An 18,668-nucleotide genomic window follows, 5' to 3' on the forward strand; every position below is an offset into this window, starting at 1 on the left:
AAACAAGGGAAGTGAGTGGGCAGGCTGGAACAAAGGTAGGAATGTCATTTCATGGAAGACTGTCTGTGAGGTTAGCTCCACTAGGGTGCTAACAAGGACGGGAGAAATTTGACGTTGACAGAGCCCATTCCATCTCATATGCATGGCTGCCAACTTGAATCACTTCAGAGGGCTCCAGCCCTTGAAACAGCTGTCTGTCATTCAGTCAAGTCATTCAATCAACAAATATTATCAATGAGCGGTTATGCATCGTTATTATTATTGAGGTCTGTAAAAGCAAATAAAACATTTCCTCTCTTACATAATTATATAATCTATCAGAGAAGATGTAAAAATCATAATAAGCAGTGATTGTTTATAATGAGAAAGCATGAAACATTATACATGCAATAACTCATTTAATCTTCATGAAAATCATGTAGTCAACTACTACTACGTCCATTCTACAGGTGAGAAAATTGAGACTCAGAGAAATGAGACGTGAGAGGAAAGAGCTCATATGTCCCAGAATTTGGGAATGGAGCCCAAGGTGTAACTTCAGAGTCCACATTCTTGACTATTAAGTAAGGTGGCATGCACTCTATCAGCAAAACAAGGAAAATTATCAGGGCAAAGTGGTACCAAAAACTCACGACAATTGTTCAATACTTAAATATTTATCAGTCAACAAACTGGTTTCATTAGACTGGTGAACCTTTACCATTCAAACCTACTCCCATCTACTTTCAAATGGAAATTCTAAATAAATTAATTGAAATATACCAGCACATATATATATATATATATATATATATATATATATATACACAAAAAAATGCTTCCTATTTTTCATCCAAATATAAAATAACATTGGCACATACTCTAAATATTGTCTCAATCGTGAAGCTCCTACCACTGGGCCTCCTAGAACATGACTTGGAACTCAGCCCTCATGGCTGCTGCAGTGGCAGTCAGCAGCAGCAACAGCCTCAAATATTTCTGCTCTCACAACCTAAGAACTGAAGGAGCTGCCAGCCCTGATGGTACACATGGATGTACCAGCCAGTGGGGATCCTGGCACACTGTCCATCAAAGACAAGAAAAAATCAAGAAGCATCAGTACCAGTTCCTTTTTGCGTGCATCCCTGTGTAAAAAAAAAAAAAAAAAAAGAAATCTGTTCATTGGATTGACATCTAACAGAGACCATGATAGAAACTGAAAGTGAAAAGCAGTCATCCATAAGACCTGTCCTGGCTTCATTGAATGCAATCATTAAATAACGAAAGTTTGTTTTAAAATCATAATAATGATCTGGAGTAGATGCCAACTCAGATGTAATTCAGTTCAGAGGAGTCTTCCAGGACTGTCCTGGGTAAATCAGGATGCACGGTCTTCTGATGACTGTCTATACTTGCTTGTCAACAGCCATAACAGGAAGCAGATGTCTTAAGAACCTGCCACAGGGAAGCTTCCAACATGTGTGGAAGAGATCGCCTCTGGCTTGAAGAATACAGAAAACTTTTCTTCACTGCTCGGCCTTTCATTGTAAGAGATTTGAAACATACAGAAGAGAGCAAGATGATGAGACCATATGTAGCCATGATTCCCTTTAGCACAAGGATACGGAGGCAGGAAGGTCTTAAGGACCTGAGGAAAACCTAGTCGAGAGCCCAGAGCAGAGAGTGTGAAGAAGGAGGAAAACGCAGAATAGGCTCAGAAAGGAGGCCGAGACTCAACATGCAGGGTAACATACACAGAGCAAAAAATATCCGTGGCATCTGACATAGAGATGAAACTGGAGTTCAGAGTGGTTCAGAACTTCACCCAAGGTCTTCAAATGAAAACAGGGTAGAACTGGGACTTGAACCTGAAGTTCTGTTGATTACTGGTGTAGAATTCACTCTAAAAATCTTCAGGAAGACACAGACGACTCGATACACATCCTGCAGCGTTCAGTTGTACACTCTGTTCTCCTGTCGTTTTCTAAGGCAGCTGCACATGCTGGACCCACAGAAACTGGCCAAGCATCTCTTCACTGCTGACAGGTACTGGCCACGTGAGCAGCTGACCAGAGTCCATTTTCTAGGCAGAGGAGAAGCTAGCTTGCTCCCTGCTACCTGGGCTGGAAATTCCTGTGTCCACTCTTTCTAGGGTTCCTCTTACTGCCTTCAAAGCAAAGCCTCCCAGGGAAGGATTCTGCAATGTGCCGGGGCCGTGGGATAAAGCAGGAGGGCCTGAGGCGAGAAACTCGGCATCGGGTTTGTGTGTTGCAATCCCAAACGTGCATAATTCATTCCAAATGTGAACCCCTCACTCCTTTCACCCTCTCTCCAAATTGCCTCCTTTCACACTGCTACACGTAAATTCTGACACGGCATTTTCTGTCCGAGAAAGCAAACGCAGCTCCCAACCAGGAAGGGAGAGTGTTGAGAAGTGGTCCGCAGATGCTGGCTCTTTCTTTTTTCCTTGAGTGTGGTTTTTTTTTTTTTTTTTTCCTTCCTTTTGGATTGTGTGATTGACGATAGAAATGGAACCCTGCTGGCCGGGGCTCCTTCCTAAACAACTGTCAGGCTGGTAAAGTGGGCCACTGGTAAAGTGGGCCACAGTTCCGCTCCTGCCGGGGTTAGATGTAGGGTGAGGATGCAAAGGCTTCAGATGCCCCCCAGGGGACCGGGAGAGCCTTCAGGATGCTAAGTCACAGCTCTCTGGTAGTGGGGGGGGGGGGTCTTGGAGACAGCCCCAGAGGGCAGAGGAGCCCCACAGCTTTCTCAGCAGCCTGCTTTCTCAAACCAGCTCTCCCCAGAACAAAACCACCCTGTCAGGCCCCATAAAGAGTCAGAAAAGCACACCACCACACAAAACTATTCATGGCTCCTGGGGCTCTCCCTCCGCCATCCCGGGCTCACTGACCCACAAGTCCCACAAAGTCGGCTGTGAAAACTGGAAGGAAGAAGCATCTGGGGAGGAAGGGAAGGAGATGAAGACCAGGCCAAGCCCCCAGCCTCATTCCCTCCCGCTCGTCGGAGCCACGGGCCGCTGGCTGTGTTGGTGGTGCCGTGAAGAGTTTCATCACATACACACAGGTGGGGGGAATCGGAAGTGCCTACCCCACAGAGGAAGAGATGAAGGAAAACCACGAGGAGCTCTCTTCCAATCATTTCACGAGCTTGTCACATGGAAAGGGGAATAGATTCGCTCTGAGTTACTCCAGGAACCAAAGTAATAAGGAACACCCGTCACGCCACTGTAAAAGGGACTTCTTACAAAGTGCTAGTCGGAAAGGGGTCGTGGGTGTTTCAAATCTGCATCAAACAGAATTTCCTCCTACTTTTCTAAGTAGTTCTTCCTTTATTCCTTTGCATCAAAGCCTGGCCTGACCGCAGATTCTGTCCTCAGCACATTCTCTCCCTGAGCCTCTCACCTGTGGTGACCTGGTCTCAGTGTCCAGAGCACCAAGCGACTTCTCTATGCTGAACCCCGGGCTCTCAGGTCTAAGCTAAACGTTTGCCCTAGTTTGCTTACTGATCTCTCTCATCTTTCAGGATGGTACTGCTCTCGTTCTCAGTCCTCTTTGCTATCACAGAGACCGGGTCCTGCTGCCTCCACATCACCTTAGGCTCCTCCCCGTGCACCTACTTTCCCACCCTGCTCTCTCAATAGTCCTTCAGTAACACCAGGTGACCTCACACCGCCCGGTCCTCCTCACACAGTTGCCTCTGTCCTCTAAAGCTGCACCGGAGATGTCTCAATGTAGCTCCACTTTCGTCCCTAAATTCTGTGCATTTCTTTTTCTATCTTCTTTTAATCTAAGTACTTCCCCTTCCTTAGATTTTAAAGATTTTAGCTTACAGGTTTTTAAGAGAAAATCATGCCTTACGTAGCTCCTCTGAATATGGGGCATTCTATAAAATAAGGGAAGACGTGGATCAGAAACACCTACAGAATGTAAACCTTCACAGGACAAGTAGAGACACCCACTTACCTGAAGAGACTCGGTCATTAAAGGAACTTAGTAAACCCGGATTTGTAAAACACGTTCTTCAGTATAAAGGCTTTCAAGAACTAACTACTTTTCTGCCCTGGGGATTGGCAAATGAAACCAGAGTAAAGTCCAACTTCTCCCTGGCTCCAAGGCAGACATCCGTGCTCCACTCTGCACACCAGCGAAGGAGGTCAGAACCAAATACATGATTTTTTTTTTTATATGGTTGCCAACCTTTAAGAGGTTTGCTTTAAACTGCTCCAAAAGGTCACTGGATTTAAAAATAAGGAAGTCCCTGGTGACCTATGCTAGAAAAGTTTTGGTGGTGAAGTGGGGAGAGAAGCCAGACTCCAGGCACCAAGAGACGAGTGAGTACTGAGAAAACAGAAAACGGAGAGCAGCCACACACCATGAATTTGACCTGAGACGGGCAGAAGCACAGAAATGGGAGTTAACCAGAAACAAACACAGAGGCAAACAAAAACCTCTTTTTCTTTCTTCCCAGAACTCAGAAACGCTGCACATTTGGGTAAAGGAGTATTTTGATAATGGGCAGGAGCATGACAGCCCTTTTAACAGTAACGAGGAAACTAGAGAAGGGGAGGGTACAGACGTGTAAGAGTTAGTATTGATTTTAAGGATGGACCTCCCCAGTCCAAAGTTCTGGGGGGAATCAAAGATAGCACATGAGCTGGGATATGGTCCTTAAAACTCCAGGGTGATACGAACAAATACCTGGGGTGTCTGTTTAAAATACAATGGTCTTCCACCGAGACTGATTCACTAGGTCTAGGCAGTTATTGTGAATGTGCATTTTGAAGAGAAGAAGAGGAGGTGGGAAGAAATGCAAGAAGAAAGGGAGGGAAGGAAGGATGGATGGAAGGGGTGATTTGTTTAGGATCCCTGCATTCAAAGGTTGATTGTGTTGTAGGATGCTGCAGGATCATAATTTTGAGACCAGCCTAAAACGGTGTTTCTCTTCCTTTAAAGTACATAGGAATTTCCCTGGGATGTTGACAGGATACAGAATCCAAAGTAGCACATCTGGGATGAGATTGGAGATCCTGCTTTTCTAACAAGCGTTCTGAGGCTGCCAGGCTGCTGGTCTACAGGTTAAGGGACCATACTTGAGTAGCAAAGCCCCAGTAAAGGATGTGCTTCAAAGAGAGGCAGCCCTATGAAAATCCCAAACTGGACTCCTTCATGCCTTGCAGCATGAAAAACACCTGCTGTGGGCAAAGCACTGGTAATTTCCAAATTCATATCACTCATTATGGGGGAGGGGTGAATATGTCAACAGGCATTGATAAGACAGGGGAACACCACAACAGAGCTCGGAAAAGGGGGTCCTTCCTGAAACGTTTCTCATTGGCGCACAAAATTGAGAGGCACTAGCGGGAACCCACAACCTCATCCTGCAGGTTCCCAAGCTGCGTCCTTCCAGAGAAGCAGCTCCCGTCATGGAAAGGTGCTAAGGTCTCTCCGAAGTGAGAACTCTTGCTAAGGAAGCTCACAGGAAAGAGCACTAGGGATGGTCAGAAAGGATGACCCCACAATGTCCAAGTGTCGAAGGCAAAGGACGTGTTCTAAAAGGGAACAGTATGTGGGGGGACGTGGGCTGTGAGAGCTCCATACGGGTGGCCTGAAGCACTAGGTCAGGCAGGGCTTCCGAGCTGGGAGGCTGGCTCTTATCTTGATGGCCCGAAGCAGCAGTGGGGCAGTTTACAGCAGAAGAGTGATGATCCTTAGCTGCAGTAGAGGACGGGCTTGTAGACTGACCAGATCTATACATGTAAGGACAGGTCACGTAAGAGTACCCTTAAAGATGACCAGCAGTGAGCAGAACAAAGAGTGAAGGCCAGATGCGGGAGACATCTCAGGGTAAAAATAACAGGATTTAGTGGTAAGAAACCAACAGGGGAAATTCACCAAGATTCCTAGATGCTATTGAGAAAACTATTCACCCAACCAAGCACATCCCTATATGACGGCAGCATGTCCCCCTCCACTTACTAGATGCACCTTATAGAAGTCATAGATGGGTAGTGCTGAGCTGGCCAGACTGTGAGTTTCAAAGACTGGTTCCTACATTGGAGAAGCTAGCTTCAAGCCAATTTCTAGAATCAATGATTCTCTGAAGTTCAGGCCATAGACTGTTGTGGCCATTACTTTTCCCCATTGCTTTTGGGCCTGTGGCAAGGCAGCATATCGTGGGAGGAGCACATGGCAGAAGGAGCTGCTCACCTAAGGGCGGCCAGGAAGCAGGAAATAGGAAGGGGGTGAACTCCCACCATCTCCTTTAAGAGCATGACCCTAATGACCTACGACCTCCCATGGGCCCCACATCTCAAAGGCTCTACCACCTTCTAATAGCACCATGATGAAGACCAAGTTTTTAACATGGAGCCTTTGGGAGACATACCAGATCCAAGCTATAGCAGTAAGCAACTCTCCAAGTAAAGTACTTGGATCACCAGTTGTCAACATTACTTGAAAAACTTTTGAGGAATGCTGATGTAACCACCCAAACCCACTGAATGAGAAACTGAGACTGGGCCAAAAATCTCATTTCAACAAGTCCCCGAGGTGAGTCTAATGCAGGCTAAACAGTGAGAACCATGGTACTAAAGCACCATCTAATTGTCTATTCTTCTATTTACCATCATTGAGGGTCCAGACTCAGTGAGGTCATGTTATCTTGTGTTAATATTCATATAAATGCAAATGATTTCTGTCTGGCAAAAATAACGTCCATAATTAAGAGTAGCTCTAAAAGATATTAAGCAGTTTTGCATGTAAACTATCACTTGTATGCCAGTGTTCTTTTCAGGATCTACAAGTTCTCAATCTCTGGATTTCTCCCATAAGCCAGTTTTGCTGTTTTTGTGTGTCTGTGTGTGTGAGTGTGCATGTGTGTGTTTGTGTGTGTATGTGTATGTGTGTGTGCGCTGGAGATTGAACCCAAGGCCTCACATATGCTAGGCAAACAGTCTACCACTAAGTTACACCATCAGTCCCAAGTTTGCTTCTCTCACTAATGAATTATATAAGTCTTTGCTGTATATGCTCATTATCTACTTGAATGAGTCACAGTTTTAACTATTTGTGAATTACATGTTAACCGTGGTGACTTGGATGATCAGTGTGAAATATTTTAGAACTTCACCCATATGCAAATCTTGAGGACAAATGTGAAACTATGAAAAATTGTTTTCAGGGATTCTACTTAAACCCTGAGAAAGTCTACTTAAAAAATCACAAAATCTATTGGAGAATCAACTTACTACATGCACTTTTGAGAGTTCCATTTTTTACCTGTGTACGTCCCACACAGATTGGAAATAGGTCAGGGTCATATAAAGATGAAGAGTCAGATTAAGAATGAAGACCTTAGAGGTAACTAGTAAGAGAAAGAGGCCAAGTTTTCAGTCTCAGTACTTTTGGCCTTGGGGCCTGATCATTCTCCATTGTCCGAGGCTGTTCTGGGTCTCTGAGACTGTTAGCAGCACCCCTGGCTTCCACCCACTAGATGCTGATAGCAACTCCCATTTGTTATGACAATCTAACATGCCCTTAGACACTGCCTGATGTGCTCTACAGGAGAATTTCACCCCAAGTGGATGCCCACCTGGTGAGAGGAATATTCAAAGGGCAAAAGATGGTTTTTAAATTACAACAATGTCTCATTGAATTTCCATATTTAATAAGTAATCTGATTCTGTTATCCTTTTCACTCCTATCATTTTCTTATTTATTCATTCTAACTTTAGACATAACTGTTAAGAGTCTAAACTTTTATAAGAAACGGAAAAGATATGGGAAAGAGAAGAATGTGATCCAAAAATATCTCTAAAAAAAAAAAAGAAAAAAAAACAAGAATTGGATAAACAAGAATTTGAGACAAGATAGAAAATAAAGAACTAGAAACTACCAGTGTTAAAATGCTACAGCATCACTGATTCATTGTGGAAGAATATTAATAAAGCAGTGGGATTAGGGAAGGGAATAGTACTGCTTGCCCAATATCCTATGTGTGTTCCCATATTTCCTAGTCCTCCTTCTAGTTGACCCATGTGCTCAGTTCTGGCCACTGAAGAGCAGAAGTGAAACATGTCACTCGAGGCTGAGGCAGCAAGAACCTCAACAGTTCAAGGAAAGAGTCTCTCTCTTTCCTCTGTCATTGGTGAACTGAGGAACATGGAGGTGGAGTCTCCATTAGGCTGGATCCCTGAGTCACAGGGTGGAGCAGGAATCTCTGCTGATTGAGGTGAGATGGGCACCACCAACAAGAAATGACATTTTTTTTTTGTCATCAGTTACTGAGATTCTGGGGTTACTTTTTACCTAGTGACAATAATATACTCATTCGAATAAAACTAATACCCAAATTTCCTATCCTAAATTTCTTCATCAAATTAACCACTACCAAAGGACCTTAAACTTTTGTATGAATGGACCAGATATGGGATTAAAAGGCCAAATCTGTCACAACGAAGGAAAACCGGACTGAAAAATCACAAAACAGTGCTTTATTACCGTCTAATTACAAATCCATACATACATACGAAAGGGGTTTAGATGGCAGACTACCCCAGGAGCGATACAGGAATACTAACAAGAGCAGGACAACAATAATAATAAAAGTAGCTACTAATTATTGAGGGTCTATGGTGTATTCAGAGCTACATGTGTCCCTTTATTTAGTTACCTCATTTAACAACTATCACAACAGTTTTACAGATCAGATACTGAGGTAAACACTGCTGGACGCCCACAGTTTTGTTCACAAAGTGGGTGGCAGTCTCAGAAGATGAAATGTAATTAATTAGTTTATGCTGGGGTCATGGCCACACACAACACCCCTTGAGCTAATAATGGTTTTTATATTTTTATAGGATTAAGAGGAAAAAATAAAAGATGACTATGAAACGGAGACCCTTAAATGGCTCAAGAATCCTACATCATTCCCAGTCTTGTTCTTTACAGGAAAAGCTTAGCAAACCCCTAGGACCATCATAGTGACCCCTCTACCAAGGTAGGTTTGCAATTCACAACTTCCGCCTCCAGGTCTGAAGCCTGCTGGGAGTTCCTGAAAGATTTTCCTTTCTGATTAAAATAACCATAGCGAGACTCAGAGGAGAAAGACCCTCTGCGCTTCCCACCTTGGATGCTGTCAAAGGATGTCAAGACAGTCAGAACTGCAGTAGCTCTTCCGTGACCAGAAAGGAAATGTAAAGGGGATCAGGAATCACAAGGACACCATCCAAAGCCAGGGCAGGCTGCACTACTAAATTAACCAGCCCTGGCACGGTGCGACTCCAGGTCTTGTGTCAGACATCCAGTTACTGCAGTAGAAAGAATCCTACCCATTTCCAGCATTCCTCACTAAAAAAAAAGCAACTCTTCTATCTCAACTATATAATATCTCAACTATATAATGGAACCCAAGAAAAAGCAGTGGACATTAGAGATGACTTGCTCCCAGCTGGAAAACACTTTGGAACCTTGTCCTCTTCCCTCCCCCACCACCAGAAAAATCATGACTAACTCTTGCTTAAGAATGAAAGCTCTAGGTCTTTGAAACAGGACTTGTTAAACGCTTGAGCAATTCAGTGCCATAAGGTTAGAACCGTCCAGAAGTTAAATGGAAGGAGTGATGTTTGTGAGCAAAAGGGTTACAGGGATCCCTTTAAAAAGTTCCTACTCACAAAACCTTATTATAGTCCTAGGTATATTTTTAAATTAATTTTAAACAAAAGTCATCTTCAGCTTGGTCCCGTTGGGATCTCTGCACCCGTGACCATGTCAGGAGGCTCTCCCGCTCTGGACGGGGAACATCTGTCCTGCTCCTGTAACCCTCTGGTAAGGTTGGCTTCTGTGGGTAATGACTTAATCACCGGAACCTGGAAGGCTTCGTCAGCAAAGGCTGTCACTGCACTCCCTGACGGAGAAAGCACTTCTGGCTAGAGATACAGAGCTCAGCCAAGTCACAGTCGCTTTCTTGTATTCTTTTTATTGCCTCTACCAAACCCCACCACAAAGGGTTTTCAGCTGTGTCTCTAAGAAATAAGTGTGTCTGAATACAGCCCTTAAAATTGGAAGAATTCTATTTTCCTGTCTAGAACCTGAGGGCCATCAACGGTGAGGTAAAGGTCCCTCTATTTCAGCATCTAAAGCAACCGTTGAAGACCTCTTTTACTTCTTCTTTAAATCCCAGGAAGTGATTCTCCACCTCGCCTGCATGTGGGAATCCCTCAGGACTTTTAAAATATAATGATGCCTGGGCCTGTCTCTGGAGCTCCACTCAATTGTGGCACATGTGGTCTGGGCAGGGCAAGGCCTAAAAGTTCCCCAGGTGATTCTAATATATAATCAACACTGAGAACTGACCCAAGGTAAATGGTAAATAGAAGAAAATGGAACTAAGAGCCTATACCCAAGAGAAAAATAACTAAATTGCATTTACAAAGGACTAAGAGAGGGGAGAAGAAAAGGTTCCTCCCACTCCTTAACACTTCAAAAAATAATATACCATTAATGATCATCAATCAATAAGCAATTCAGATTAATACTGTGCATATATGCATACCTATATAAGCCTTTCAAATTATTTAAAGAAAGGTGGCCAGGAGAAAGAGACCAAAATAAAGAAAACGAATGTGTTTTCCCCACTTGATCATAAATCTGACAGTTGAACCTCCATCTCCATTATCTGCATCTTCCTTAAAAAGCACAAGAAATCAGTTTTGTAAGTGTACTCTCCTCTCTAGACTTCAGTCCAGGAGTCAGCCAACTACCAGCCAAAGGCCAAAACCAGATCACCACCTCTTTTAGTAAATAAAGCTAAATTAGTAAATAAAGCTAAAGCAGAATTGCAACAGAGGTCACCAACACCTAAGATATTTACTTTAACACCATGTTTCCAAGCCATGGCTGCAGACCTATAATACAGTTCCTACTCCAGGAATTTCTACATTTTTCTCTTATTCTCCTCCCATCGGTGGCCATTCCAGAAATCTGCACCCCTGTAGCTGTCAAATCCTTCTGCTCAGATTTGTCTGTCCCAGCCAAGGAGACAGGGACATCTCGGTGCACCTGGCTGAGCCTGTCACTCTGCACAATAACCAGCTTTCAGCCAAGGAAGGGGAGGACACCCAAGTTCCCACTGATCATGCCAATATTAAGAAACAAACTTGATTTATATTTTATATCATGCTTCTCCACGACCTATATCCTAACCTCCCTAAGCAGCTTTAGGTATTGCCTCATTAAATTGTTCATCATTTGATTTTCTCTGCTAAAACCTAAACAATGCTTTGCATTTTTTTTTCCTTCTGGTGCTGAGGATTGAATCATCTAGGGCCTTGTTCATGCTAAACATGTGCTCCACCATTGAAATACACCCCCAGCACCAACAATGCCTTCTAAACATATCCCAGTAGTTCTATTTCTTTGCAAAACTTTTACTGCTGTAGCAAAAAAAAAAAAAAAAAACAGAGGTTATTCTCATAGAATCATCCATACTATTTGCTTGTTTTTCCCTACTTCCATCTCTGTGTTTTTAAGTAGAAATGAAAATCTGCTTTAATGTTTTCAGACATTGCCAAATATACCCTGGAGCAAGCCCCCATCTTTAGTTAAGAACCACTGCGTTAGGAAACTAGATCAGACATAGACTCTGCCTCCTCACACGTTGCCCCACGCTGACCTCCACATCCCACTGCTGCTACTTTACTGACTTTACTCATCTTTACCAGGGATCGTTATAATAGACTCCCAACCTACCTTCCTGCCCTCCACCTCCCTCAGGTTCATACATCCTCCAAATTGCAACCTGAGTGCAGTGGAAGCTGGGATACACCATTCAGGGTCACCTTCAACCAGAGCACTCTCCTTGCTGAGATTTCTCAATGAGCCATCCTCAGCAGAAGAGAGCCATGACAGCATGGTTCTCTGCCCCTGCACAGGACAGCCTGTGTAGCTGTATGGGAGTCCTGATGGGCCATTTTCAGCTCCAAAGCTTTCCGTGGGACCAAGTGAAACTTTGTGACACCTGCTTCTCGCTTTTTTTTTTGTATGATTTTTTTTAATGTTTTATTCTAATTTGTTATACAGAATGCATTACAATTCATATTATACATATAGAGCACAATCTTTCATATATCTGGTTGTATACAAAGTATATTCACATCATTACTTAGGGTAATGATATCCATCTCATTCCACCATCTTTTTTACCCCCATGCCCCCTTCCTTCCCTCCCTCCACTTTGCCCTATCTAGAGTTCACCTAATCTTCCTATGCTCCCCCTCCCAACCCCACTATGAATCACCCTCCTTATATCAAAGAGAATATTTGGCATTTGGTTTTTGGGGATTGGCTAACTTCACTTTGCATTATATTCTCCACCATTTACCTGCAAATGCCATGATTTCATTCTCTTTTGTTGCTGAGTAATATTCCATTGTGTATATATACCACATTTTTTTTATCCATTCATCTACCGAAGGGCAACTAGGTTAGTTCCACAGTTTAGCTATTATGAATTGTGCTGCTATAAACACTGATGTGGCTGTGTCCCTGTAGTATGCTGTTTTTAAGTTCTTTGGGTATACACTGAGGAGTAGGATAGCTGGGTCAAACGGGGGTTCCATTCCCAGTTTTGCAAGGACTCGCCATACTGCTTTCCAGATTGGCTGCACCATTTTGCAGTTCCACCAGCAATGTATGAGTGAACCTTTTTCCCATATCCTTGGCAACACTTATTGTTGTTTGTCTTCATAATAGCTGCTGACTGGGGTGAGATGAAATCTTAGAGTAGTTTTGATTTGCATTTCTCTAATTGCTAGAGATGTTGAACATTTTTTCATATATTTGTTGATTGATTGTATATCCTCTTCTGAGAAGTGTCTGTTCAGTTCCTTGACCCATTTATTATTGAGTTATTTGGGGTTTTTTGTTGTTTAGCTTTTTGAGTTCTTTATATACCCTGGAACAAGACAGGGATGCCCTCTTTTACCACTTCTATTTAACATAGTTCTTGAAACACTGGCCAGAGCAATTAGACAAAAAAAATTAAAGGGATACATATAGGAAAAGAAGAAATCACATTAGCATTATTTGCCAACAATATGATTCTATACCTAGAAGACCAAAAAAATTCCACCAGAAAACCTCTAGAACTAGTAAATGAAATCATCAAAATAGCAGGATATAAAATCCACATCCATAAATCAAAGGCATTTCTGTATATCAGTGACAAATACTCTAAAAAGGAAATGAGGGAAACTACCCTGTTTACAATAGCCTCAAAAAAATAAAATAAAATACTTGGGAATCAACCTAACAAAAGAGGTGAAAGACCTCTACAATGAAAACTACAGAATGCTAAAAAAAAAAATTAAAGAAGACCTTAGAAGATGGAAAGACCTCCCTTATTCTTGGATAGGCAGAATTAATATTATCAAAATGACCATACTACCAAAAGCATTATACAGATTTAATGCAATTCCAATCAAAATCCTAATGATATTTCTCATAGAAATAAGAAAAAAGCAGTCATGAAATTCATCTGGAAAAATAAGAGACCCAGAATAGGTAAAGCAATCCTTAGCAAGAAGAATGAAGCAGATGGCATCACTATACCTGAACAACTTAAACTATACTACAGAGCAACAATAACAAAAACAGCATGGATTTGGCACCAAAATAGACGGGTATACCAATGGTACAGAATAGAAAACACAGAGACTAACCCACATAATTACAGTTATCTTATATTAGACAAAGGTGCCAAAAAACATACATTGGAGAAAAGATAGACTCTTCAAGAAATGGTGCTGGGAACACTGGAAATCCATATGCAACAAAATGAAATTAAACCCCTATCTTTCACCAGGCACAAAACTCAATTCAAAGTGGATCAAGGACCTAGAAATTAAACCAGAGATTCTGCATCTAATAGAAGAAAAAGTTGGCCCTAATCTCCATCACGTCAGATAGGCCCCAACTTCCTTAATAAGACTCCTATAGCACAAGAATTAAAATCAAGAATTAATAAATGGGATGGATTCAATCTAAAAAGCATCTTCTTGGCAAAAGAAACAATCAGTGAGGTGAATAAAGAGCCTGCAGCTTGTGAGCAATGTTTTACCACGTGCACCTCGGATAGAGCACTAATCTCTAGAGTATATAAAGAACTCAAAAAGCTAGACACCTGTTTCTTTGTTCAACTCCTCCTTCCACCTGTGCCAGCTTCCTTAGCAAGAGGGGTGTGGCTGGAGGAAATAAGCCACGGGGGTCTGTCTTTGGAGATTACATATCTGGTCCCTGGCTTCTCTCTCTTTCCCTTTCCCTCTCCCCCCTCCCCTCTCCCCTCTTCCCTCTGTCCCCTCTCCCCCCTCCCCCTCCCCCCTCCCTCCTCCCCTCTCCCCTCTCTCTCTCTGACTCCTGCTGCCTTGAGCTGAACAACTTTCCTCCACCTGCCTTTCTGCCCTGGTGTTCTGCTGCCTCATCTCAGGCCTACAGCAATGGAATCAGCCAACCATGAGCCCCCAAATAAACCTTTTTCTTCTCTAACTCCTGTTAGGTCCTTTGGACACAGTGACAAAAAGTTGACTAACCCAGTTACACAGGTAGTAAGTGGAAGGGCAGGGATTTGAACCCAAGTAGCCCAACTCCAAATCTATGCTCTTAATAATACTAGCAGGAAGAGAAAAATGGGCTTCTTTATAATCTTTCCCCAATATCATCCAAGGGTTAGTGATGTCCTTGCCAAAGTGTGCAACCCGGAAGGTGCTGATCTTTGCCCTTGAACTTGGCACACCACACATGGCTGATGACCCAGGACAGCTCTGCCCAGCGAGCCCTACCATGCCTCCTAACACCTCCATGGTTAAGGGAGCCTTTCTTTTTAGCAACTGAAGCAAGACATGAACCCCAAGGACAGAAGAAATAAGAGTCAAAGGAGGAAAGGAAGGCATCCCCCTTCCCAGTGACCCCCAAGCAGTGCTGCAAAGAGCCAGGAGGCACTAAATCCCCTAAGGGACATCCAGGCCTGCAAATCATCGGTATGCAGACCAGAAGGAAGGTTACCTGGGAATGGTGACAGAAGTGAACCCCAGGCATCAGGAGTGAAGATGTGGCTGAGAAAAATAGTAGAAGAAAACTACAACAGAGGACGAAAACAGCTGTGGCCAGGGGCGGCCGCCATCCAGTGTGGAGCCAGGGCGGGAACTGGCAGACACTCCAGCTGCAGGGAGCGGGCAAGGCAGCCTTGGGGATATCATGACCCCTCAACCACAGTCTGGGAACAGAAAGGCCCACACCTTAGCAGCCTCTAACGGGCTCTCTATACACTGCAGACCAGCAAAATGATCGAATTTCCTAAATAAAAAGTTGGACGGCACTCACATAACAAGAAAAAGAAAAGTGCCTTTTAGAAAGCGCCCCATGGGGCGGGGGGGAACATGGTTAAATCAGGTCTCAGTGCTTACAGAGCTAAACCTGAGTTTTTTAAAAAAAAAAAAGTATGATGATATTTCCCTGCAGAGCTAGATAATAGAGTCATTGCTTGGTTTACTGGTGGGCAACAAGTCCTGGGGACATCAATTAGAAACAGCAAGACAAATTAGAGATATGCTGTGACGATATTTAGGTGAATATTGTCCCCTTCACCCCTACCCCTAGAGTCATTTGGTCCTCTTTCTGCTTAGATCCAGATGCAGCCTTTCAATTTCAGGTTGAAATGACCCCATCTACCAAGTGACCTCAGCAGTGTGGCAGTTCTGAATTTCCCTGGACTAGTTTGCTCTTCAGCAAGTCGCCCTGGCCTGGGTTCCCCACCAGGGCTAAGTGTCTCTCTGCTTGCTCCTGATTGATCTTACTCTTCCCCTCTGGTCCACTAATGCTCACCCTGCTGCCTGCCTCTCATGGCCCCAAATGAAATGACTACTCTAACATTCATCTTTTCTTCATCTCTTCCCTCTTCCAACACCTACCACCCCTTGTCTAAATTGCCTTCCATGCCTATTATCAAATTCCAGTCCCCAGACCTAGCTTTACCTGTGACTCCTCAATCTACAGGAAACACAGAAGACAATAAAATATGAAATCATATAAGTCAGCCCCAACCTCACACCTGCTTCAAGTATCAAGTGAATGATGACTTCACAGAATTACAGAATTCAATATCTCAAAAAAAAAATCCCTGTTAAGTCTAGCAATTGTGTTTTTAAGCACCCGTTCCCCAATATATCCAAAACACGGCCATTGCAAAGGATGAAGTAGGTGCTCATCTGTGCATTGGTGTCTGTGGGGAATACTCAGATGATGCTGATGGAGAGGCAGAGGTAGGGAGGCAGAGTGTCCCTGGAGTGTTGCTGATCTAAGCTTGCACCTCTACTCTGCTATTCACTAGCTCCATGACCTCAAAGAAAATTTCTTGGCTTCTCTGAGCTTTGGTTTCCTCACCTGTAAAACAGAGAATACAAGTCCATAATAGGTGAGTAGAGAAGGAGTAACGAGCTAACAAACATGAGGGGCCTGGCACACGGTGGTGGAGAAACTGAGGTACAGAAAGTGACTTAGCTTGGCCAATCCTGCCACTACTGGATAGCCCATGTAACAGGAGTCTCAACCCAGCAATTCAATCTCTCTGCACTTAGTTTAGGCTTCCTGTGCGTCACTCAGAAAACTTGATGACTACCGTAAATCCAACCTGTCTCTTTCCTCTGTGCTCTTCTGCCCTGGGAGAACACTAGAGTCTGCCACTTAACAGCAAATTGTCAATTATTGACGTGATTGTATAAACTTGATATTCTTAGGCAAAGTAATAGATCCCACCCCAGCTTCTGTTAATCACCAGAAAGGACTAAAGCTAATCTAACACTAAAAGAGCCAGCAGCTGCTAAGACAACATGCTGCATACCCAAAATACCTTTGTTGCAGGGCAAAAAATAAACATTTTTTTTCCCCTTGCCTACACTCTTAACTCCTTAGGTGTGTACGTATATGATTTGTTATGTGATATGATAGCCATATTTTAATGATTCGAAATAAATTTGAACTAAGCCCAAGAACTGATACATCTGGAACCGAAGTTGACGGTATAAGTACCTCAAATAAAAAGGGAAAAATTCACAAAAGTTTACTTTTTTTAAACCAGAGCATAGAAATGCACATCCCACATCTGAGGAACCATCCATGAGAAGTAAAATCAATGGTTATGTCCCTATCAACCCAATCATTATGTATAAAACTTGGGGTTCTTTTAATACCCCTTATGGTGCAGGCTTCAAGCCCAATTCATTTACATATAACACAAAGAAAAGGGAATTCTTGTGAGGAAATACAGAACAGTGAGAAAAATATCAAAAGAGATGTGGAAAAACTGGGTCCCAGCCTTGGGTTTACCACCTGGTAGTTATATAACTACATCTAAACATGCAATAGTTTCCCCATCTGCAAAACAAGAAAAGGCACTTGGTTCTAGTTCATCCAATGTTTATTATGAGCCAAACAAAAATTACCTTTATCTATGATTTCTGAACATCGTCCACAAATCAAGGCAAGGCCATCCACATTTAAAATCTCACTTTTGTTTGGTGAACCAGAATTAGCTCACTGACAGACCTAGCGAAGGCTGAGCCAGCCCTTTTGCTTTTGAGGTCAGTAAGTAATCTAAGACTCAAGAGTTTTCTCCCTGCTGCTTAACTTCCCTGAGTCGAGTTTCCTTCCTCTATCTCAGAGAGTTGGTAAAAGCTTTTTCCTGTTGCAAATGCACTGTGGGTTTCCCATTAGACTCCAGTGAAAGAACGTTGGTGGCATGTATGCAATAGACAGCTTGAGACTGCAGTGGACATTAGACATGCATTTGACATCTTAGTCCCCTTCTGTGTTTGGAGAATTGAGCCTGTCACTCATTACAGAATCTTAGGCGCTGGATACTCACTTTACCAGCATCCTTTGCAGCCCGAGTATGGGCCCAGAGTAACCAATACAAAGATAGAATCTGTACCTGATGCGTGTGAACAGGGAGAAACAGTACAAGATCCATTTCAGCACCTGACAATGATGGTGGCATCTCCATCCAGTTTGTAGGATATATTAGCAGCAATTCTGATGATGGCCACAAGCCATGTCCAGTAGTAGTGGTGCAGGCTGACAGATGTACCCACGGGGGCAGCAGAGGCATCTGCACCAGACCCTTCCTTGGTATACTTTGGGGTTTGGTTCCAGCTCCATCTCTGTCTGGTTCTCTGGCCCTCTGGAATAAGCTACTCTAAATTCTTGCAATGGATTCTTTTCTTGCCCAAATTAGAAAGAACTGATTTCTGCAGCTTTTGACAAAGAATTTCATTGACTCAGAAATCATCCTTAAGACCAAGAAGTCAACCAGGACTAACAAAAGCACCTCTCCAGAAACCTCTAAATGAAGTACTGCAAAACTTCAGGGACCCTGTTCAACCTTTCCATTCACAATACATTCCACAGAGCAAACCACAGGATAGAGGAGGGGGAAATATCCCTGAAAGTCACCAAATTGTAGTCCAGAGATACAGAAAAGCAAACCTAGAACATTAGCTCATCTGCAAGTAGTTTAAGACCAGCTTGATTCAGAACATTTTTGTAGAAGTAGAATAGGATATTAGAAGAAGTGTATAAAGTTTTTTACATTAAAAAAAAAATTGAGCTTTGGTGATACCT

General features: G+C 43.1%; 1 protein-coding gene and 1 long non-coding RNA gene across 3 annotated transcripts in view; one reads left to right on the top strand and one right to left on the bottom strand.

Annotated features, from left to right (window-relative positions):
* Window positions 1-18,668, bottom strand: part of Map2k6 (mitogen-activated protein kinase kinase 6) — a 110,991-nt gene that overhangs the window by 69,640 nt on the left and 22,683 nt on the right. Inside the window, exon 1 of one of the 2 annotated variants that reach the window (XM_078041788.1) lies at window positions 3,963-4,106. The exons of the other annotated variant lie outside the window; for it this stretch is intronic. The gene's annotated coding sequence lies outside the window, so the exon portion shown is untranslated. Of the gene's footprint in view, window positions 1-3,962; window positions 4,107-18,668 lie in introns of those variants that run through there. 2 annotated transcript variants of the gene reach the window in all.
* Window positions 7,737-11,265, top strand: LOC144375996 (uncharacterized). The gene is made up of 2 exons (XR_013435971.1): window positions 7,737-8,229; window positions 8,858-11,265. It is a non-coding gene; the product is annotated as an uncharacterized LOC144375996 (long non-coding RNA).

The sequence above is a fragment of the Ictidomys tridecemlineatus genome, chromosome 3, assembly GCF_052094955.1.
Source record: "Ictidomys tridecemlineatus isolate mIctTri1 chromosome 3, mIctTri1.hap1, whole genome shotgun sequence".
In the NCBI taxonomy this organism is placed as follows: Eukaryota; Metazoa; Chordata; class Mammalia; order Rodentia; family Sciuridae; genus Ictidomys; species Ictidomys tridecemlineatus.